The sequence below is a fragment of the Haemaphysalis longicornis genome, unplaced genomic scaffold (genome assembly GCF_048455015.1).
Source record: "Haemaphysalis longicornis isolate Haplotype H1 unplaced genomic scaffold, Haemaphysalis longicornis Haplotype H1 scaffold_55, whole genome shotgun sequence".
NCBI classification, from domain to species: domain Eukaryota; kingdom Metazoa; phylum Arthropoda; class Arachnida; order Ixodida; family Ixodidae; genus Haemaphysalis; species Haemaphysalis longicornis.
The window spans coordinates 675,487-699,191 of NW_027526394.1; the positions used below are offsets into that span (position 1 = coordinate 675,487).

The following is a 23,705-nucleotide window of genomic DNA, read 5'->3' on the forward strand; positions in this document are numbered from 1 at the left end:
CAAGGTCCTTGGCCATGTTGTAAATAAAGGAGGTGTCCGGCCAGAACCAGAGAAGATTAACGCAGTCATGAGCTTTCCACGCCCCACAGCAACAGAAGACGCTCCGCAGCTTTCTTGGCCTCGCTTCCTACCTTCGACGTTTTATGCGCAACTTCGCCAACCTCGCGGCTCCGCCATACCAGCTTCGTCGTTCTGGCACGCCTATCGTATGGTCTGAGGACTGCGAAAAACCATTTCAAGCCTTAAAATACGCGCTTACCTCTGACCCTGTCTTGACCAAATTCGACGACACCAAGCCAACCTTATTACATACTGATGCAAGCGGGTACGGAATTGCTGCCGTTATTCCCCAGCGCGATAACCAGTCTAGACTGCGTGTTGTGGGCTATGCAAGTTGCACTCTCACTTCCGCAGAGAACTACACCATTACTGATCAAGAACGCCTGGCTGCCGTCTGCTCGCTCCAAAAATTCCGTCCATACTTATACGGCCGCCACTTAACCGTAGTGACCGCTCATCACGCCTTGTGCTCGTTATGGACGCTGAAGAACCTTTGCGGCCGGCTGGGGCTGCGGATGTGGATTTTGCGATTACACAAGTACGACTATTCTGTACAGTACAAATCTGGCATAAAACACCTTGATGCGGATGTCTAGTCACGTCGTCCCCTCGGGTCGACATCAAACACCGCTGGCGAGGTTTCCTTTGCTGCACGAGCTACATCCTTGGCTCCCATCGACCCTGCGCCATCCGTTGGGTGCTGCGCACTGGTTTCTTTTCACCAGGTGGACCCGCGCTGCCGTACCATAACTGACCGACAGTACGGGCTGGCGCAGCCTTCTAACAGCCGTTTACAACGCCAGCTTTCAAAGTACACGCTCCGCAACGGTGTGCTCTGCCGCGTAAACCATCACCCTGCTGGAGAAACATTGGTGCCTGTAGCTCATCGGGCTTTGCAGCCAAACCTTTTAGAAGCCTTCCACGATGACTCTGCTGCTGGCCACTTCGGCTTTCAAAAAATGTTTGACAGGATCCGAGTTCGCTTCTTATGCCTGGCATGCAAGGTGCGTCTCTAAGTATGACAGCTGCTGTGCATTGTGTCAGCATTGCAAACGCCCTACAACGGCATCTCCTGGACTTCTACAACCCATTCCTTGTCTGGCGGATAATTTTGACGTTGTGGGTATTGATCTATACGGCCCTTTACCATTTACCTCCTCCGGCTACCGTTCGTTCGTGACCGCGGTTGACCATTTGACGTGTTATGCAGAGACGGCCCATGTTCGCTCTGACTGCTCCCAAGAAGTCGCCGAATTGCATAACGTGATCTTACGCCATGGCACCCCTGGTTCTACTAAGTGACCGTGAAAATGTATTTCTTTCAAGCGTCATTGCAGACCGGCTTCGTCCATTGAACACCATCCACAGAATGACATCCTCATACCACCCCCAAACAAACGGCCTCACGGAACGCTTCAATCGTACACTTTCAGATATGATCTCCATGTATATCGGACCAAGCCATACTAACTGGGACGCCATCCTTCCATTCGTTTCGTCTGTGTATAATACGGCACGCCAACAAACAACGGGCTACGCTCCGTTTTTCCTTGTTTATGGCCGTGATCCCTCCTTCGTCATAGACACTTGTTTGTTCTCAGCACCTGCGACGGGATGTGTCCCCGGGTGTGAAGAATTTATCTCTCGCCTTCACCACTGCCACCGAATTGCCCGTGCAAACACGCAAGCCTGCCAGCAGGACCGCAAGCACCAGTACGACGCTTCTCACCGATGTGTCCAGTTCCGCCTAGAGGACCAGGTTCTACTCTGAAACCCGTTCGTGTGCCTGTGCTATGCGAAAAGTTTCTTAGGAGTTTTATCGGTCCTTATACATTGCTGGAGCAGACTTCTCCAGTCAATTATCGGGTCACCCCTGTGTCTCCTAGCACGCACCGTCGCTGTCGGGGTACCGAAATTGCGCATGTGTCCCGTCTCAAACAGTTCCACTCTCGCACTTACTAAAAGCCAGTGGCCCAGCGACTTCCTCGCAGCAGTCGTGTGGAGCGCCGACAAGGCAACGGTACGAGGAGACGTACCTCTCTTCACACCACTCCCGGATATGCAGCTGCGACGGCTTCGGGCCCGCCGACACCAGCTACAGCGGAAGACTTTTCGGAGCAAGCGTCTAGAGTCCAGAGGATTGGACGGAGTACCAGCGGGCGGACGCCAATGCCGCCAATGGGCACAGCAGCAACGCATGCAGGGCTGGGAGTTGCTGTGTTCGTCCATGGACTCTCGCAAGGACCCGGGGAGAGACTGGCGTATCTTTAAGGCTCTGCTGGGGCCTACCACAACCAGCCGGCATCCCCTCCATGCGGTCGCCATATCCCTGGGAATCACAGAAGGGGCCCCGGCGGAGCTGTTCGCCGACCAGTTTACCAAGGGCGCTAAAACCCCGCCTCCAGTTTCTCCGGCCTCACCCGACGCGGCGGCAGCCACCCCACACGACCAGAAAGTGGTGTCCCTCTGCTTCACGGACTTCACGCTCCAGGAGCTGCAAGCGGCCCTGAATCGATGCCCAAGCGGTTGAGCGCTCCCGGTGGAAACGGGGTTACGTATCAGATGCTGCGGAATCTGAACGTGACTCAGTTTGAGCCGCTTGTGCGAGTGTTCAATCGGGTCTGACAGACTGGTGTCCTCCCGCCACCCTGGCTCGTGGGGCTCATCTCGCCAATTCTCAAGGTCGGCAAGCCCCCTACGGCGCCAGGGTCCTACCGGCCCGTGCCCCTGACGTCGACTGCTGGGAAGGTCATGGAGAGTGCAGCCCTGACCCGTCTCGAGTGGATTGCGGACCACAGCGGCGTCTTCCGGGAGCAGCAATGCGGCTTCACGGGGCACCGCTGCACGGCTGACTCCCTGGGGACGTCATCTCTATGCTGGAACAGGCCCGCCACGACAAGGAAGTGGCCTTCCTGTTCCTGCTGGACATGTGGTCGGAATTCGACACAGTTGCCCGCGGGGCCATCCTGGAGGTCCTGGATGGCATGGGCGTTGCGGTGCGCCTAGGAGGCTACATCCGGGCGTCCCTGCGTGATCTGACCCTGAGGGTAAAGTTCGGCCGGGCGATCAGCAGTCCTCGAGATGTCCGCTCCGGTGTGCCCAAGGAAAGCGTGCTGAGCCCGTTCCTTTTCAACTTGGTGCTGGCTCCCCTACCCGTCTGCATCCCTCCAGGCTTGCGACACCCAGTGGAGGTGGCGGTGTACGCTGACGACGTGGAACTCTGGTCCCATGGCCCCACCAAAGACTGCCGCATAGTCAAGGCATGCCTCTAGGTGGCTCTGGGCGCAGTTGTAGTCTTTCTCGAAAGCTGTGGCCTGCAGCTCTCGGAGGCCAAAACGCAGGCCCTTATGCTGCACCCCTGAAAATGCGGGACTCGACGGGCAACACCGCCCATCATACTCAACGGGCGGCCTCTTCCCTGGTGGCTGACCATGAAGTATCTGTGGCTGCTCATTGCCTGCCGGCTCACATGGCTGCCAGCTTTCAAGGCCCTTAGGGCACCCAGCGCACGTGTGCTCCAAGGGGTGCGGCTGCTTCAGTCAAGAGGCAATGGCTGTTCACACCCAGTGGCGCAGTGCGTGTTCCACGGCATGCCTCCGCAGCTGTGCTGCACACGCTTCCACTCGCCTACCTGGGACCGCGACGCTGGCAGGAGCTGGAGATCGACCGACGCTGCGCCTACCTCCACTGCCTGACCCTCCCCTCCACGTTGCCGGGACGGTAGCGGGCAGTTACACCTAGGCGTGCATCTGACCCATCGAGATGCGGGCCTTGCAGACGGGTCTGCGGCACATCGAGCGCCTGATGACCGTACGCGACGGGGCTCCGCTTCTGCAGAGGTTCCGTAGCCGGCCCAACTCGCCCATGAGAGCGCTGCTCACTATCTTGGAGGAGGGCATCGAGGTTCCGAGCCGACCTCGTCTGGATCCGCCACCACCAGACACCGGGGATGCCCTGCAGAACACCACGACCCTTCGCGGGGTCCGCAACATGCGGACCACACCACCCCAGGCCATCAGCCACGAGGTGGCCGCCCTGCTGCAGGACGAGCTGAGCAGCTACCTGCATCTGTTCACTGACGCCTTTGTCAAGCACAGCACGTGGGAGAGGGCATCTGCGTGCGTGGTCCCTGAGCTGGGAGCCAGCCGGAGCTGCCGCCTGCCTATCCCCACTTCCTCCACACGGGCGGAGCTGGCAGCGCTGCACCTGGCCGCGGACCTCCTCCTCGAGAGGGGGCCCCATAACCACCCCGGGGCGGTCATCCTCACGGCCTCCAGGACTGTCCTGCTGCGGCTGCACGCGGCCGATCAACCCACAGACAGCAGCGCCTACCCGGAGCGCTCTCTTGCAACCAATTGCTGCAATGTGGCGGAGCGTCTGCACCGACACGGGCGCAAGGACTCCCCTATATGTGCGGACTGTTCAGAACTGGAGACGCTCGAGCACCTACTCTGCTTCTGCCCCCACCACGCGGGGCCGAGAGCAGAGCTCCAACGAGCGCTCCAGCGTCGAGGCCTTCCCAGCGCCGGCATGGAGGACCTTCTGTTCCCGAAGGGGCCTGCGGCAACCCAACGGGAAGTATTCACTTATCTGCTCCATTTCATAGAGACGACCGGCCTTACGCAGCGGCTGTAGCCCGGAGTACAGTGATTGACTGATGTGCCCGGACTGACAGCTTACTAGGGCTGACCGCTCTTTATACCTTTCTCTCTCTCTATCTTTCTACTTTATCCTATCACTCCCCCTCTACTTCCCTTTCCTGCACTGGGTTGTATGGAGGTGAGCTCCGTGCCGAGCTCAAAACATCCCCAGTGAATTTCTTTTCCTTTTCCCGTCGCAAACCACAACCACCAACACAGCCCCCAGCCCAGCGGCCGCCTTCCTCGAGGGGGGGGGGGGGCAATTAGTGTAAGCACCGTAGTTCTCCGCGGCACAATATTTCACTGATTTCAATCTGATGTGTTATCATCATCACCTGTCATCCTTTTCAGTAATGCTTCATCTTCGTCACCTGTACATGATCGTTATCATCCCTGAGGCTAGTTCTGCTTGGCTGCGCTTTCGCCAAATAAACGGCGTCGGTCTTCTCTGCTCTATCAGTGAGCCACGTCTCCTTGAAAGCCTCTTACGATATATATATATTTATATATATATGAATATATATATCTACATATATATGTATATATATATATGTATATATATATATATATTTATATATATATATATATATATATATATATATATATATATATATATATATATATATATATATATATATATAGCATAATTAAAGAGTCGGATACACAGCAAGAACAATAACAAACAATGTTTACTTACGTAGCGGCAACGGGACTTGCCTTCATCAGAGTAAAGTTACATGATTTTGCTGTCGCAAACATTTTGAACACATTTCTTATATAGGTTTGCATAAAACTGTGAGAAGGAGCGGAAAATGTTTCGGAAAAGGAGAGTGGGCATACAGTCAGGCTACGCCTATGTTACAAGATCAACAAACAAACAAACAAACAAACAAAAAAAGGGGGGAGCGAGAGAGAGCAAAAGGGGTCGTGTTAACAATGCAGCGTTCAAGGTTGCACCATGACGGGTCAACGTATGCCGCGCGGGCTGCAAGTTCAGACAATGGGGGAAACTGGACATCCGCGGCTTGAAAAGAAAGGGAAGAGTATACAATAAGGTATTCAGTGGCTGGGGAGACTTGTTCGGAGGGAAGCGAAGATGGGTGTGCCCCCCGCGGATGAAGAGAATAGATAGGGGGTACAAAAGAGCATTTCACAGAAGCTAGCAATTGAACAGGAAATAGGTAGGGTCACAAAATGTTAAACATAAATAGATCACAAAGAGTTAAACATTCTTAAGTGGTGGTGGGAACGAGGCCTCCTTCCCCAGGACAAATGGCATTGTTGAGCCGCATTAGGCTAATAAATCTGCTGTATTAGGAGAGTTTCTGCGAATTCTGATGGCAAACTCGAGGGTAGGAATAATGAACATAGTTATAAAAATTATGAAGCCGCTAATTTTAATCGAGGGATAAGCACGTTAGTTTTCCGTAACTTTCATTAATTCCAAGTGTGGCATGTCGGTACTAATGATCTCAGCTCTACTTCCGCTGAACATGCTTTCTCTGACTACCGCTTACTGACTGACCTCATTCTGGAATCTCGACCGAACATTTCCACTATTAACGCCAGTCTCATTCTTCCCCGCTCCGCTAACCGCCGCCACGACTACCGCATCTCTCGCTTCGCTCGCTGCTGCAACGAAAAGGCACGCCGTTTCAACTCACTTCGCGAATTTTGCCGCCACTCACGCTTTGTCCGCTTCGTCGATCATGGCTTTGAGCACCTTCCAGCCTGCCGAGTACTCGCTACGGACGGCTTACACCCGAGCTTCGAGGGTGTGGCCTTGCTGGCCGGCCACATTCGTGCACTCTGCTTCATGCAACAGCGCTGCAATCATCTGGGCTGGCGCGACTTCGCATGCACCGCCGACCCAGTTGCAGCCCCGGCTATATTGCCAAATGACAGCGACTTTCCACCACTGCCTCCAATTCTATCCAGTGTAAGGACCCCGGAGCAGTTTCGTGCCAGCAGCCCACCGCCACCGCCCCCCAGATCCACCGCAACCACGGCGCCCCGGGCGAGCGCCAGCGCCCCAACCCCGAAGTCCACGGACGAGCGTCGCGCCAGCGACATGCCAACCCCTACTGGCAAACCTGCAGCGGCCACAACGCCCCGAGGGAACGCTCGCGGCGACACTAAGAAACTCCCTGACCGGCGCCGCACCAACAGCATGCCACGCCCAACCTCCGCATCTTCAGCGACCGCCGAGCCCACGAAAACCAACAGCAGCGCGTCCGCCGGACCTTCCGGGGTCCAAAATCCAGCCCTCCGTGCCACATGCCCTTACAACCTTAGAAAGAATCGGCATAGCAGCAACTGACTACAACACAAAAAAACAGGTAACGCGGCCTCCTTCCCCGTTTCAAGACAGTTTTTAAAGCTAAGAAAAATCACCGAAAAGCGCATACGTTCCGAATTGCACGTTTCCGCTCTTGCACAGTACTTGACTGCCGCGGTCGCTCCCAGGGGTCTTAGGATTAGAATAAAACCTGCTACTACCGAACTCTCCCCGTCCAACATGAATAAGTGGAAACAGGTACTCGATAAAGCATCTTTACAATTAACTGAAATTATCCTCAATCACTACGAAACTACGGCCCATTCTCTCCGAAAGAAAGAGGAACTACTTAGTCAGGAACTAAGCAAAAGAGAGTTGAACCTTTTAAGCAACTACGAATCGAAGACGGCCTCCGCCATATCCCGTACAAAAGACCGAAAGTTTAACCGAGATAAGAGTTCTAACACTGGCCACGGGCGTAAGAACCTAACAAGCTCCGGCACTAGTAACTGCCCCAACTCTGACAATACGGCCGATAATGTCACTACGACTGTAATAAATGCTTCGACTACTGCACCCCAAACAGTTCAGTTAAACACCTGTACTAATATTTTTCCCTCGCCTGCCGTCACAAAAGAAAACCTTACCGGGAATGTAATAAACCTTTCAAGTATAACCCTCTCCCCAGCTCAGATGAACGTCTTGTCAAAGGGCCTAAACTTTTGCCCGGCTACTGGTGGTTTTGATGAATTTAAACTTTTTAAGGACTTAGATAACTTCGCCAGAAACATGAGGCTACGAGAATACTTCTACGATCACCCCGCGACGGAAGAAGCCCGCAGAACCCTACCTAGCTATAAGCACTGGACCCCTCCCACACAGCGTGATAGTTGCCTCGACATGTACATCAAAGCTGTCCAACGCGATGTGCGAAAAGCATACGAAACACAAATTTCTTTCCACCACAACATGGCTACCAACGAAAAGAAAGCCCTAGAGGAACTCGCAAGCTGTCCCGACATAATTATTAAACCTGCCGACAAGAGAGGCGCAATCGTAATCCTTGACAAAACCGACTATGTTAACGAGGCCAATAAGCAACTATCAGTATCGACGTTCTATAAAGCACTACCCAATGATCCCACTCAAGATTATAAGCAAATTGTCAAAGATAAACTTGCTGAGCTTGTTAAAAATAAAACAATAAATGAAACCACGGCTCGTTCCCTGATACCCTTAAGCCCAGTAGCCGGTAAATTCTATCTTCTCCCAAAGATTCACAAGGTGAACAACCCAGGGCGCCCCATTGTTTCTGGCATTGGCACTGTTACCGAAAACCTCTCGCGCTATATGGATAATCTCATTTGCGACATTCCGCCCAGCTTTCCCTCCTTCATTAAGGATACCAATGACTTTCTCTCAGACATCTCAAAAATTGAAATTCCTGATAACTGCCTTCTAGTCACCCTTGATGTTGCGTCACTGTATACTAACATCCCCCATGAAGATGGCATCGCCGCTGTATCCCTTGCGTATGAGCAGTCATCGTGCGACAAACCTATCGATTCTTCTGCTCTCCAAACATTCCTTAGGCTTATTCTTGAACTTAACAATTTTGAGTTCGACGGAGTTCATTACGTGCAAGTCAGCGGAACGTCAATGGGAACTCAAATCGGACCTAACTACGCTAATATCTTTATGGCTCACCTCGAATCAAACTTTCTTGACACCCAAAAGTTAAAGCCAATGTACTATAAAAGGTATATTGATGACATATTCATGATCTGGCAACACGGTGAGGCGGAGCTCCTCACCTTCGTTGAGGCATTTAACCTAGCCCATCCTAGTATTTCCCTTGCTCATTCCTATTCGGAACACAGTGTAAACTTTCTGGACGTCACCGTTACTACCTTCCAAGGTCGGCTTCAAACTAAACTGTATAGAAAACCGACAGACACGCGGCAGTATTTGCACTTCCGAAGTAGCCATGTCAGACACTGCAAGACAGCAATACCTTACAGCCAAGCCCACCGATTTAGGAGAATTTGCTCAAACCAAGCCGACTTTGACTCAAACTGTCGAGAACTCAAGACCGCCCTCCTGAATAAAAAATACCCGGAAAAAGTTATCGACGACGCTATTGTGCGAGCCAACCAATTAGACCGTAACGAAATCTGTAAGAAAAAAGCCCCGAACGGGAACCCGCAAACTAACTTAGTTTTAACCCACTCATCCTCCGCTCCAAGAGTGTCAACCGTGCTAAAAAAACATCACAATATCCTAATGCAAAGTGACCGCTTAAAACGCATATTCCCCGAACCACCACGCGTTGTCTACCGGCGTAATAAGAATTTAGGTGACTTTCTTACTAATTTCGTATCAACCGACGTGCAACTACTCGCTGCATGCCCTGCAATTAACCCCGATGTAAAGTATACCCACACATTACCACTACACAGCGCGCCACCAGCACGGCTTCAGACTACTACGTAAATATAAAAGGTAACTTTAAATGTGACTCCGCTAATGTCGTATATCTTCTAGAGTGCACTGTTTGTAGGCAAAAATATATCGGCCAAACTGAAACGCCCTTCCGAATACGGTTCAATAATCACCGCTCTCATGAAAAAAGCTGCCCTTATTTGCCCCTGTCAAGACATGTGAACAGTCCCGGGCATGCATTTGAACATCTTAAAGCAACGATTTTAGAATCCGCCTTCAAAACGCACCACGACCGCGAGGTTCGGGAATCTTATCTCATTTATAAGTTTGGGTCAGCCACACTTGGAATTAATGAAAGTTACGGAAAACTAACGTGCTTATCCCTGGATTAAAATTAGCGGCTTCATAATTTTTATAACTATGTTCATTATTCCTACCCTCGAGTTTGCCATCAGAATTCGCAGAAACTCTCCTAATACAGCAGATTTATTAGCCTAATACGGCTCAACAATGCCATTTGTCCTGGGGAAGGAGGCCTCGTTCCCACCACCACTTAAGAATGTTTAACTCTTTGTGATCTATTCATGTTTAACATTTTGTGACCCTACCTATTTCCTGTTCAATTGCTAGCTTCTGTGAAATGCTCTTTTGTACCCCCTATCTATTCTCTTCATCCGCAGGGGGCACACCCATCTTCGCTTCCCCCCGAACAAGTCTCCCCAGCCACCGAATACCTTATTGTATACTCTTCCCTTTCTTTTCAAGCCGCGGTTGTCCAGTATCCCCCATTGTCTGAACTGGCAGCCCGCGCGGCATACGTTGACCCGTCATGGTGCAACCTTGAACGCTGCATTGTTAACACGACCCCTTTTGCTCTCTCTCGCTCACCCCCTTTTTTTTGTTTGTTTGTTTGTTTGTTTGTTGATCTTGTAACATAGGCGTAGCCTGACTGTATGCCCACTCTCCTTTTCCGAAACATTTTCAGCTCCTTCTCACAGTTTTATGCAAACCTATATAAGAAATGTGTTCAAAATGTTTGCGACAGCAAAATCATGTAACTTTACTCTGATGAAGGCAAGTCCCGTTGCCGCTACGTAAGTAAACATTGTTTGTTATTGTTCTTGCTGTGTATCCGACTCTTTACTTATACTATTTCTGCGCGCTTTGTGAGTTTATCTTTCTCTAGATTTATATGTATATATATATATATATATATATATATATATATATATATATATATATATATATATATATATATATATATATATATATATATATATATATATATATATATATATTAGCGGTAGTACCCGGCGGTGCCCGGGTGGGCCATTATATTAACGACAGCAATTGGTATTTGTTAGTCGCCATATTAGGCTACTTCATTGGGAAGTGGTACACACTCGGGAGCGCCTGCCTGCTGTCAGTACATAGGCTCCTATTGCAGACGCGTCGTTGTAATGTGAAACGACTGGTACTCGTGTTTTACTCCAACTATGGCTAAACAAATTGCACCAGAATGGCGCGTTTGAGCGAATGAGTCAGTGAGTGAAAAAGGTTTTATTGAGCCGGCGAAATGGGAGTGGTTCCCAATTTCAGAAAGCCATGTGATGAGTGGGCAGCCTTCGCTCTGGAGGAAGTATTGTCTGGACATCCAGATCGCTGTTAGTCACCAGGTTCTCCCACAGCTCAAGGTTTGGAAAAATGGATGGAAGAAGGAGGAGCTTGGTTTGCTTGCACTCTTAATATGAAATGAGGAAGAGGGCCATTTGGCAAACACAACTTGAATTGGGCAGGAGATTGCGCTGGGAACATATGATGGAGGCAGGCTGGGTGAGGGGTATTCTTCCTCATAGGAAGTGCTATCTCAAAAGATATGAACGATGCTCATAGGTACAGTTTTATCATAAGTAACATGGGCTCCCTACGGGAGGCGCCAGGTTGCAGGAAGTCCCAGCAGATGCCGAGGGCTAACCTTTGCGCTTTTTACTGGTGCATCTTCTCTTTTACATTTATGATATATGACACCTGCTCCTAAGGGAGACGCGTAGTTGCCTAAGGTGAGAACAGATGGCGATGCTAAGCGAACGCGAGAAAACGCAACTGAATTTTACGTCCAAAAGGAGGCAGATGAAAAATCTAGCTGGCCTTCTCATCCGCATGTTAGGACAAAATCCTGAAAGTGGGTTTTGGAAAATTAAATGGGCAGCATTTTCAAGAAAAAACGAATGGGAGATATCAACTGGCTGGGTGGTAATTTACGAAAGTGTAAAAACACAGTGTTTTCCCGAAATCACGCTTGCCTCTATTGGGAGGGTGTCATCGAAAAATGTTGTATAACAGTGTTAAGATACGTGAGTAAGTTGCCTATCTCAACAAAAACCAGTCCGATATCTCGATTGCGGGCGGTAAAAAAATTAATATCTGAAAAACTATTTTACCGCTTTTCGCTCTCTCCATGGTGGAATTTTTTAAATTTTAAGAAATATTACCTCCAACACCGTAATCAGAATGTGCCCTTGCAATCTGTAGCCGTTTGAAAGAGCAGTTTGGCTAGACGTGTACACAACCTGTCAGGCCTTTTTGGCTCATCAGCCGTGTCATTTATAAAAAACAATTTGACCCTTTTAGCGGCGTCGCAGAGCGAAATTCGTAAAAACGGTTCTGTGCATTTGTATGAGTAACATATTCTAGCAAAAATCAGTTGTATTACTGAACCGCTGAAAGATTTATTTGAGAATCTTTAGGAACACCGTTTTAGTTCCGGAATGCGGAATCACCTCGCTGGTGTAGGTTAGGGCGAAATAAAAAATACTACTTTTTATGTATTCTTAAGTGCTACTTATCTCAGCAAAAAGCCCTTCAATATGTGAATGGGTGACCGAGAAAATCACGAATTCGCGAAACCACAATTTCGCCCGTTTCTTCGGTTAGGAGGGCAATTTCTGAAAAACCCGCCTTAGTGAGCTCCTATGCAATGACGCAAATAAACTCGTGAAATATCAAGTCTCTAGGTCTAACAGTTTTGGCTGGGCGTTGATGAGTCAGTCAGTCGGGCACTTCTTTTTATAGGTATTTATTTATTTATTTATTTACACAGTACCCACAGCGTCTGAGGCATTACAGTGGGGGGGGAGTACAACTTAGATCAGAAAAATATAGGTAAGGCAACATCAAAGTCAAGAAGAAGACCACGCAACGCAAATATATATGTATATATATATATATATATATATATATATATGTGTGTATATGTATATATATACATGTATATATATATATATATATATATATATATATATATATATATATATATATATATATATATATATATATATATATATATATATAGCGAATCAGAATAGGAAATGAGGGGCTCGTTGAAAATAAGGCAGCAATAAGGGTTGGCAGTCAAGAAAACCTCGGAAAACAAAGGGGAGGATATGGTAGGTCATTGCAACAGATAAAGAATTTGGAAAGAAAGTGAAGAAAAAATGCCCGCCAGGTGGGATCCGAACCCACGACCTCCAGAATACCGGTCTGGTGCGATAACCACTACGCTACCGGCGGGGCTATTTTTCCCCTTCACTTTCTGGCGTATTTATGTAAATGTAATTTTTTTTCCTGTGCTTGGGGGTGGTAGCCAGCGCCACTCCGACTTCTCAGGGTGAAGGGGACCTTCTTTTGAACCCCCAGGCCGTGACTCGAGTGTCTACGACATGTCGAGAGTGGTCGACAAGCGTTGAACCCTCTTAAGCTCCCTATGGCACCAAGACTGCCAGAACAGAGGCCCTCGCTATGCATGTAGCGAATCAGAATAGGAAATGAGGGGCTCGTTGAAAATAAGACAGAAATAAGGGTTGGCAGTCAAGAAAACCTCGGAAAACAAAGGGGAGGATATGGTAGGATATGGTAGGTTTTCTTGACTGCCAACCCTTATTTCTGTCGTATTTTCAACGAGCCCCTCATTTCCTATTCTGATTCGCTACATGCATAGCGAGGGCCTCTGTTCTGGCAGTCTTGGTGCCATAGGGAGCTTAAGAGGGTTCAACGCTCGTCGACCACTCTCGACATGTCATAGACACTCGAGTCACGGCCTGGGGGTTCAAAAGAAGGTCCCCTTCACCCTGAGAAGTCGGAGTGGCGCTGGCTACCACCCCCAAGCACAGGAAAAAAAATTACATTTACATAAATACCCCAGAAAGTGAAGGGGAAAAATAGCCCCGCCGGTAGCGTAGTGGTTATCGCACCAGACCGGTATTCTGGAGGTCGTGGGTTCGGATCCCACCTGGGGGGCATTTTTTCTTCACTTTCTTTCTTTCCAAATTCTTTCTCTGTTTCAATGACCTACCATATCCTCCCGTTTGTTTTCCGAGGTTTTCTAGACTGCCAACCCTTATTTCTGTCTTATTTTCAACGAGCCCCTCATTTCCTATTCTGATTCGCTACATGCATAGCGAGGGCCTCTGTTCTGGCAGTCTTGGTGCCATAGGGAGCTTAAGAGGGTTCAACGCTCGTCGACCACTCTCGACATGTCGTAGACACTCGAGTCACGGCCTGGGGGTTCAAAAGAAGGTCCCCTTCACCCTGAGAAGTCGGAGTGGCGCTGGCTACCACCCCCAAGCACAGGAAAAAAAAATTACATTTACATAAATACCCCAGAAAGTGAAGGGGAAAATAGCCCCGCCGGTAGCGTAGTGGTTATCGCACCAGACCGGTATTCTGGAGGTCGTGGGTTCGGATCCCACCTGGCGGGCATTTTTTCTTCACTTTCTTTCTTTCCAAATTCTTTATCTGTTTCAATGACCTACCATATCCTCCCCTTTGTTTTCCGAGGTTTTCTTGACTGCCAACCCTTATTTCTGTCTTATATATATATATATATATATATATATATATATATATATATATATATATATATATATATATATATATATATCTATATATATACGCATAGAACAAGCCTTCGATGGCCACGGCTGTTTACCAAAGGTCTGCACCGCAGCCTTCATAATTTTATTTCTACTATCCAAGGAGTCGGCTTCCAATATTGCGAAAAAGTTATTCTACGGCCACACTCTCTCTACCTATTCTGCAGATATGGATTAGAGAGGTAGTAACACTACTGATTATGCTCATAATGCAGTGTTTAAATATTGATTTTATCAGGACTTTCAGAGGTTGGCGGGAACACTATAAAATGCAAGGCTGTTATCTTACCTGGGGAAGAGCTGACACTCATCACGGGTGGCACACTTGAGATGAGTTCCGCATACAAGTGTTCTTCCGACCTTTAAAATGATCAACGATGTTGTACGCGTTGTATGTTCACGAGTCAGCGGTCAATCATAAAGTTTTTTTGAAAATTTGATGTCTCTATTTAAACGAAAAACATTCTTACAAGAAATCACATAGTCGTAAAACAATAGGTATAAGATTTTGTGAGCATACGGAAATTTTGGCCCGTCATATCTGCCTACGCATCCCCGCAGTGACGAAACCAAAAATCATATTTCGGTGGGTGTTACACAGCAAAGAAGGAAGTTACCCTTCTTAAATGATAAAATGCGGCTCAGTTTTTGTATATCCATCAGCTCACAAACGTGTTTTTTCTACCGGCACCTCCTCTTTCTGCTGGTAATTTTTCTGCTTTATTAAAACACAAGGCCTAGTTTGTTTGTTTTTTTTAGTTGTTTTGCTAGTTATTTAGTTGTCATATGTTTTTTTTTGTAAAATAATATTTAAACAAAATACGAATGCACACACGGCTCTCACGACATGATTCGTAAGGAACAATTTTTTTTGCACAAAAAAGGTCATGTATACAAAAGGGAACGGGAAGGTACCACGGTCAGACAACTGCCCGTTATTACTTTGGTTTTTATGTTTTAATATATGTATTCTAACCGTAAGAATATAGCATCACCAAAAAAGGGCCAAAAACGGAGAGGATCGGTAGGCATCCCCCAGAAATGTTTTGAGGGCGTTGTGACATCGAAACACCACCCCTTTCTGGTCTCTGTAGAGGCTGATTTATTTCTGTTTGAATTGTTCTCCTTAACCATTTCTGTGAAAGGCATTCTTTATTCCCGGTCGTACCTAAATGGCAGTATCAGCATGGTGCAAAGCATAAAAAAATCTGTATACCCTCCACGCTAAAAAGCTAGCTTAAAATAAATACAACACCCTTGTTATTATTGAAGAACACAGTGCTGCTCGAAGCCACAGAAATCAAACTGCGTGTAGCTTTTAGCATTTGTCATAACAATGACAGAATGTTGCTACTGTTAAAAAAGACAACCATTGGCTTGCACTTGTAGATGACACGCGTACCTGTTTTGGAGTACTTAACAACAGTTTAGAAGTACAAATATATGTTTTTGTTCATGCCGCACGTTAATATTTGCGCAGAGAAACCATCTGCCATTTTAAATACTTTCCCTAACATATCACCAAACATTGCAATTAAGCACTTAGTATGCGTACAAAAATCGAATTTCCATAGTACATGCAGAATTCACTTTTACAGTGGCCTTAACACTGCTTCATCCGCCATTTATTATCAGAAGCTTTGTAACGTGGCTTGTAATGTGCCAGTATAGCCTACGTCGCTGGCAATCTGTCTGCTTCTTTTATTGCGTGACACGATGTCTTACAAAGGTCTAAATAGGTCATATGGTCGATGTATGACATCTGTGCTATGACAATAAAGTTTGATGGGAACTCTGCGTCGACGTACGTCTGTGGTGTCATGTTCACGCTCTCTGGATACACCGCCATAGGTCATATATGACCTACGGCGGTGTATCATTGCGCATTCCTGATGTAAACATGAGACATTAAGGCGTGTGTGTGACAATTGTTACAAGTATATGTCTCATAAGTGTTTTATTACGAATATGTTCTCCTGATGGTAATTAAATATGAAAATGTTATCCATGCAATAATGGTAGTCTGTTGCATTACTGATGAGTTTGTTGTTTGGTGATGGTTTCCATGGCGAATCAGGTACACAATATCACCAACACAAGTTTGTGAATAAGTTCTTGTTGTTTTCGTTTGAGCTCCTAGCCAAAAATGTGTTCTTATCTAGTGCTGACAACTGGATATTCATTCGTTTATTTCTGGGGTTTAGTAGCGGCAGCTGTCTCATATTTACGAAATATGTCTGCCCGTTTTCTGGTTGGGTGTAAAGATTCTTGATGTAATAGAATAATTATGGAGGAGTTAGGTGCATGCAAAATAAGGCCGCAGCATAGCATTTCCTGACTTTAAACGGTGCACACCACTTTTCTTCAATGCTACTTCACATTTTTTGTCGTTCATTTTTTTCACAAAATCTTTCAGCCTTCGTGCTCACGTGATTTGGCAGAAGCAGGCTGCAACACTGTTATGACTCCTATGGCCCCATCAGGGCATGAAGCGGCAATAACGACTAATGAAAGGGCTTGGTGTTCTATAAAAACAACCAAAGCAAAACCCCGCGTCCAACTCATTGATCAACGCAGCAACGTCGCCCGTAGTACTGTGGCATCATGCTCTGAAGCTGCCATTCCTTTATAGGAGGGAGACAAACCCGAACCGAACCGAACCGAAAACCGGAACCTAACCGGTATTTTCTCGAAACTGAACCACACCCCGAACTGTTATTTCTAAGGATATTGTAGCAGAACCTGGACTCAACCTAAAAACGAAATAACGCTTACCGGTTCAGGACGCGACGGTTGAACCATACGTTGTTGATAATACGGGTTAAACTTCATGGGGGCTTTACGCTTTCACGCACCATCAACTTTGCAACTTCTCACGCACTTTTCCCTTCAGATCAGTCGCAACACTATTAATCCTATCTTTGTAATTACACGAGGAAAGGTATGGACACCAATGCTTCAATTCTACTACAGTTTTGATGCGCGTACGGAATGGCACACCCTCTAAAGCCGGAAAGCTATAGGGAACATCGACGTTGCGTTTCGATGCGGCTCTGTAGTGACAATCGGGCCGCATGATTGCTGTATTGCACAACAAGGAAGGCGTACACCAGAATTGGCCATGCTGCTTGCATTTCATAACAGTCTCATCAAACGTCGCGCCCCTGGAAAGTGTAAACACTTGACAAGTTTGACCTTCAAAGCTGCTCGGTGGCGGAACTGTTGGCTGCTGACCACGAGGATGTATGTTCGATCACAGCATGTAGTGGTCGTTTTTCTGATCTAGACGAAAAATTGACTGGAGGGTTTAACACGCCTACGAAACGCAGGCGATGAGGCACGCCGTAGTGGAGGGCTTCGGTTTAATTTGACCACCGGGAATCTTTAGCGTGCACCGAAATCTGGTACACACGGGCGTTTTTGCTTTTCGTCTTCAACCGAAAAGCGCCGTCAGCGGCCCGCAATGGAACCTGCGTCCTCGTTCTCAGCAGCAGGAGGCCTTAGCCACTCAGCCACCGCTGCGGGTTAGGCAAAATTGAGATCTTCTATGTGCTAAGATTTCGACGAACGCTAATGACTCCCGGGTGACCTAAAGTGCACGTCCGGTACTATGTACGACGTTCGTTGTTTAGGGACACCAAACACCCCAATATCTTGTTGAAGTGTGTTTCAACGGGGAAAAAAGGGCCAACCACATGGTTTTTAATCATTCCGCACGGAAGTTTTACACGCACAATATTGGCTCTTTGTTGCTTCCTCCAGCCAAACAATTAGCAAAAAAACAAAAGTTGGTAGTCGCTCTATAGACCTCAGTTTCTTTCTCCAGGATTTACTATAAACAAACGTATGACCATGCGGAAAGCAGCGAGCACCATGATGTCTGGTGTAACTGCAAGTATTTCAGGACGCCTAGTGCGGATAACTTCGTGTTTTTTTTTACATAAACAAATAATGAAAGCAGATAAAACTTACGCATTTGACACGTGCTTTCTCCTTTTGCTAGGAACTGCATCCCAAATTCTTGCAGACGCTACATATTTTCACCTAGATAAAATACGGCACTAAAGAAGTGCACCTCAGCCGATACCTACTGTGCACCTGATTTCGTTGTTGTGATTTAGTTCAGCAGTGACAACTTGTCCAACGCAGGTATGCTCCTTTAATTTTTGCAGCGTTGCTTTATATGAGCAAAAGAAGGCGTTTGAACCATCCTTGTTTATTACTACATTACATTGATTCATCTTTGTAGTCAAAGGCAAGGTTTCTGGCTGCCATTTCTCGAGAATGTTTTGCAGGTGATCTGTCAACTCACTGAGCATGAATTTGCCGCCCACAAACCTGAAATGGCTCAAGTATTATCAATTTATACGTAATCCTCTTTTGTCGCAGTCGAGCTTTCGAAATAGCCTCTCCAGACGCGCTGTGAACACTTTTGGTGAAATGGTATCTTTCGGTTGTACTTCCGCTTTCATCTGCGCGTTCTGGCTTGTCTAGCTTTCCCGTCCATCTTCTATGCAGGGTGGGTCAGCGAGCACCTTCAAAAACTCTTAAAGAAGGACTTTTGCGAAAAATAAGAGTTCTTTGAAGGAGCAAGATATCAGCTTCGGCGGAAGTCAGCAGTTATGAGAAGCATGCGAGTTCCATAATTAATTACCTCAAATTGGCTAATGGACATTTAAATTAGCGATGGTTGGCAGCTATTGCATGCCGTATCAATTTTTAGAGCACTGACAAAGTCACTCTGCAAGGCCCTGGAGCCCGCGAAAATCAAGTATTTTCCCCGCCTAAAACCGAAACGTGGTGCACATGGTGCCCCGGAGCTCTAGTGCAAACAACGTCCGTTGATGACGTGTGCAGTGACTCTGGCGCCGAATTCGGAATGTCACAGATGATTGCCCAGGCTTGGAAGCCTCATCGCTCAGCTTAGACCACGGCTGGCGTTATCTTTTCTTTTGTTGATAGACGCACGAAAGAGGCTAGCCATCGCACAATACACGGTTGCCTGTTTTGTGGTTCTTGGTGGGCGTTGCGGGCAGTTTTCGGTGTGTTTTCTTTGTTTGTTTTCACCCGTTTTGACGTGGCTAGCAGACGAGCTAGATGTGAGGCGTCACATACGTTCATTTATGCGGTCGGTTCTTTTGCTGTTCTGTCATAATCACTCGTGATATGAAGGGCATAAGACAAAGGAAATGTTCGTTTGCGGAGCGAGGAGGGCTTTCGCGGCAGTGGCTGCATTCTGTTTTAGTTTTTGTGGCTTGCACCGCAAGTTCTACAGACGATTGGACGTTTTTCTTTAAATTGCTTTGTTTTTGTGGTCCGCGTGCGACATATATAGCTTACTCTGTAACGGAAAATTGGACATTCTGCAGACTTATGTGAGTGCGCAAACGGGCGCGCAGCTCGCATCGTTGCTGTATGCTGCCCGACGACGTGGCCTCCGTGTGCCAGCTCACCCGACAATTGTATCGATATTTATTAAAGACGATAGTCTTTCTTGGGCTACTTAAACCCAGAAATTTTGGTCTGTCTGTATGTCTGTGTGTCTGTCTGTCCGTCTGTCTGTCTGTGACCCGATCCAGCCACCCGGCCAAAGCAAAACAATGCCTGCGCAATAGTCTTATATAGTCACAGCTAAATCTACCCGTCTATGTCCGGTGGAATGTTCATACTTGTCAACATTGTTGAAGAAGAACAAGACATTACGCAAATATGAGACAACAAATCAATGCAGAAGTGATATTTGCAGTGTTCCTTTATAAAAAAAGCCGCCCGCATCGTCCCACGGGGGGAACTCGAGTAAATGCGTCGCATCTACTCGAGTCAAGCAAAGCGTCACGTCAAGCAAAAGCCAAGCAAAGACGCCCTTGACTGAATTCCGAACGCGCGCTCCGCCGCTTATATACGTTGAGGGGACTGCGTAAGCTGGTCCCAGTCGACGACGTTGGCGTATTTGTAAAGCGGCATGGACTCTAGGGGTTTGAGCCAAGCGCGGATGTTGCTTCGCCGGAGAACGGCACACCGGTTATATGCGCAGCGCGCCCGAAGGAGAGGAAACCGCGGAAGACAGAGTACTGCACATGCGCCGGCCCCAGCGCGTCTGCCGCGGCTATGACGCAACGTGCCGCGGCTATGACGCAACACAATCCAACACAATCCACTTTAATCCAATCCAATCCAATCCAAGCCAAGCCAATCCAATCCAATCCAATCCAATCCAATCCAAGCCAATCCAATCCAATCCAATGCCCCTCGCGAGAGAGTGTTCGAATCCAATCCAATGCCCCTCGCGAGAGAGTGTTCACTATCGCCTCGACTCGACGCGCATGCGCAGTGAGCGTGCGGATACGGACGCCAACGCGGGTGACATCGTGAGTTACTGCAATGCTCTGCATTTAAAAAAATCAAACATGCCTGAATTTTCGAAATTAAATACTTCATCAACTGCAGAAAAAGAATTCACTCCGCCGTCGCCTGCTGTCGCCCGCGCCACTATAGCTTCTGGGGCCATTTTAAGAAATCAACCGGCAACAGTTACGCAAGGTTCCACTAGGTAGGTTCCACGTTCTGCTTGCAACGCACGTGGAGTAGGGAAACGCGGTTCTATAAACGTTGAAGTAGGGCGCCTCGATTAACGGGCGTCTTCGCCGTACGGCAGCGTTCACATCGAATCACCCGGTTTGGAGCAGTGGAACGCGGGAAATTTAAAATGATTTAAGCAAACCTTTGGCGTCTTTACCTTGGGAGGAGCGCGACGCAAGAGGAACAACATGAGAGGTGAGCGGGAAATCGAAGGGAGGCATTTATTTCGCAAAAGCCGATAAAGGCTATCGTCTTTTGACGGCATTTGCAACGAAAGGAGCAGATACGCGGCCAATTTTTTGGTTCAGGACCACTGGATTAGTCCATCCAAGCAAAAGGAAGTGGCCAGCCAGTGAAACCAATGATTCTGACATCGATGGGCTGGAATACGTGCTGGAAGGCCTGCAGCAGCGTCAGCGAAATTTCCAGCGCATATGGTGCTAGCCCAGCTTTAGTTTGGAGGTCACTTTCAAGGGAGGCCAACGGCCCATATCAGGTGCGTCTTCACCGAGAGCTTAGACAAAGCGACTGTGAAAATTGGCTCAATTTTCGAAACTGGTGCTTTATTCAGTGCGACGAAGATGAGGAATCTCTTAACACAGGGCTTCGGACGGACTTACGAGGCCCAATTTGTAAGGATTTGATGACAATTTTCAAAGCGCATAATATTTGTGCATTCTGAAACCCCACTAGATTCGTGAGCACAAGCACCAGGTAAGGTGGTCAGCGAACGTGGGGTGTGACATTTATAACGGCCATATTGTTGGTGGTTACTGCATTGACGAAAGCCTTCCTAGAAAAAAGCACACAGAGCCTGTATTAAAGGGCGCCGTGTTCGAGGTCGCCTCATAATTGCGACTGGCTCTGCTGAAAAAGTGTGGCTCCATCATGACGTAGCCTCCCCCCCTCCCAGTATTTTTCTTCACCGGATCGTAAATTCATCGACTACACTCTAAGAACTCGAGGAGTGCTGGGCACTCTGTCTAGGAGTAAAAACTTTTGTCCCATATTTCACTCCCTTTGGAAGCATTGGGCGACTCTTCCGAGGAGTAGCGCGTGGCGGCCGAACGAGAGGCGAAACACTCCCCGTGGGATTTACTTGCTGCTTTCGAAGAGGAGTACTTGAACCCTGTGTGGGAATTGCAATGCCATCCCCAAGGCAGCGTTCCGTCACTCCCTTTAGGCGTAAATAAGCTCTATTGGAGGCGTTCCCGGATACTGCAAACGGGTACTACTACTCTCTCTTGGAAAGCATCTCGTTACGCCTCAAGAGCGTTCCGCTATTCCCAGCGAGGCAGCGTGCTTTCGCTCCGCCTGCTACTAGACCCCCCCCCCCCCCTTCCCCACGATTGTACTATAGGCAGTTACAAGCAAACAAAACAGGGCAAGCTATTTTGAAACATCGACAAGAAGGAAAAACAAGCTCAGACTTTATTTTTCAAAATACCACAACAATCGGTTCATTCTGCAATTTAACACAAAGTGCAATTTATTGGGAACTAAAATATCACGGCATAAAAACGGTTCCTACTCCACATGCACACAGGTGACGTAGCGCTTATTTAGGGTACATCCAAGAAAAATGTCCCAAATAAAAGTGCAGCAAAGCAATTGAATACACTGAAATACAAACATTAAATTATGACAATTAAAATGACATTAACATCCACAAATAAAAAGGTACTGGCATTAGCACGAAAAGCGTCAGTAGAAATACAGCAGTGGGAGAATAGTTAACAGTATTAACATAAAACAAAATGGCCTTAGTACATCAGTGAGTGGTTCACATGGACTGAAAAAGTCAGCTCTTATTTAACACACATAAAAAATATTTACAAATAAATTTTGCCAAAGAAAAATCTAGGACTAAAACAATTCAGCGTGGATTACTATTAACGCATTACAAGGTGCAATCAACACAAAGATACAAAGCCGTTGACACGGCAACTTTGCAACAGATATATTTTGGTGGTACAATAGCAAACCGCAGGAAACGTGCACTGGGTTTTTTAGGCGGGTGGTTCTCAAGTGAGGATGCGCTAGTAAGATTTAAAAAGGCATAACTTGGTATTAAAAACAAACACGTTCGAGCTGACTGCTTCATAATGTTGGTGGCGGCCTTCAGAACAGTACCGACCAGGGCACCGTGCTTGAGCCAAAGTAACGTCTACAGAAGCAAGGTGCGCTTCACCTTTGAAGCGTATTACACAATGAACGGCCAAAACACAGACAGCAGCAATGGGAACCCATCCACGATGTCCAAGGGTGTGAGGAGAAGTGTCTTGAATGCGACGGCCACTGCTGCTGACGCCTCGGGGATCTCTCCCTCTCTCTCAAAAAAAAAAAATCTTCGGGCAAGTAGCGTCTTCCCGTGGTTCCTACATAGACAGAAAGAGGGGGACAGCAAAGATAAGTTCTACAATGAAAAAAATATTAACGAGTTTGACAACGTTAAATGAAGTTAATTGGTTGATAGATTAGTTTTTGCGCCGAGAGCACGCACTGAACCCGTATTGGAATGCCATACTGCTTGGCGCAGTAACCAGTCTAGATGCGGATGTGGTGACCTTGGATGCCACCACGCTCATTGTAGCACTTGGCCAATGTCATGTCAGAAAGCGCGCCCTACAGCTGTCTGCCTAAGCACTGCGCCCCAAACCCATTAGTGTTTACGTGTCCGTAGCTTCAACTGTTTACCCCGCTATCGTTCCCGGTATAAAAACATTGCACAATATTTAAGGAAACATAACTCTTTTTGTAAGGTTATAATCCCTG

General features: G+C 47.5%; 1 long non-coding RNA gene across 1 annotated transcript in view; it reads right to left on the bottom strand.

The window, feature by feature from the left end:
- Window positions 1-14,639: 14,639 nt before the first annotated feature.
- The window catches only part of LOC144140910 (uncharacterized), a 37,791-nt gene continuing 28,725 nt past the window's right edge, over window positions 14,640-23,705 (bottom strand). The window contains exon 3 of the long non-coding RNA XR_013316386.1: window positions 14,640-14,711. This is a non-coding gene — a long non-coding RNA (uncharacterized LOC144140910). The remainder of the gene's footprint in view (window positions 14,712-23,705) is intronic.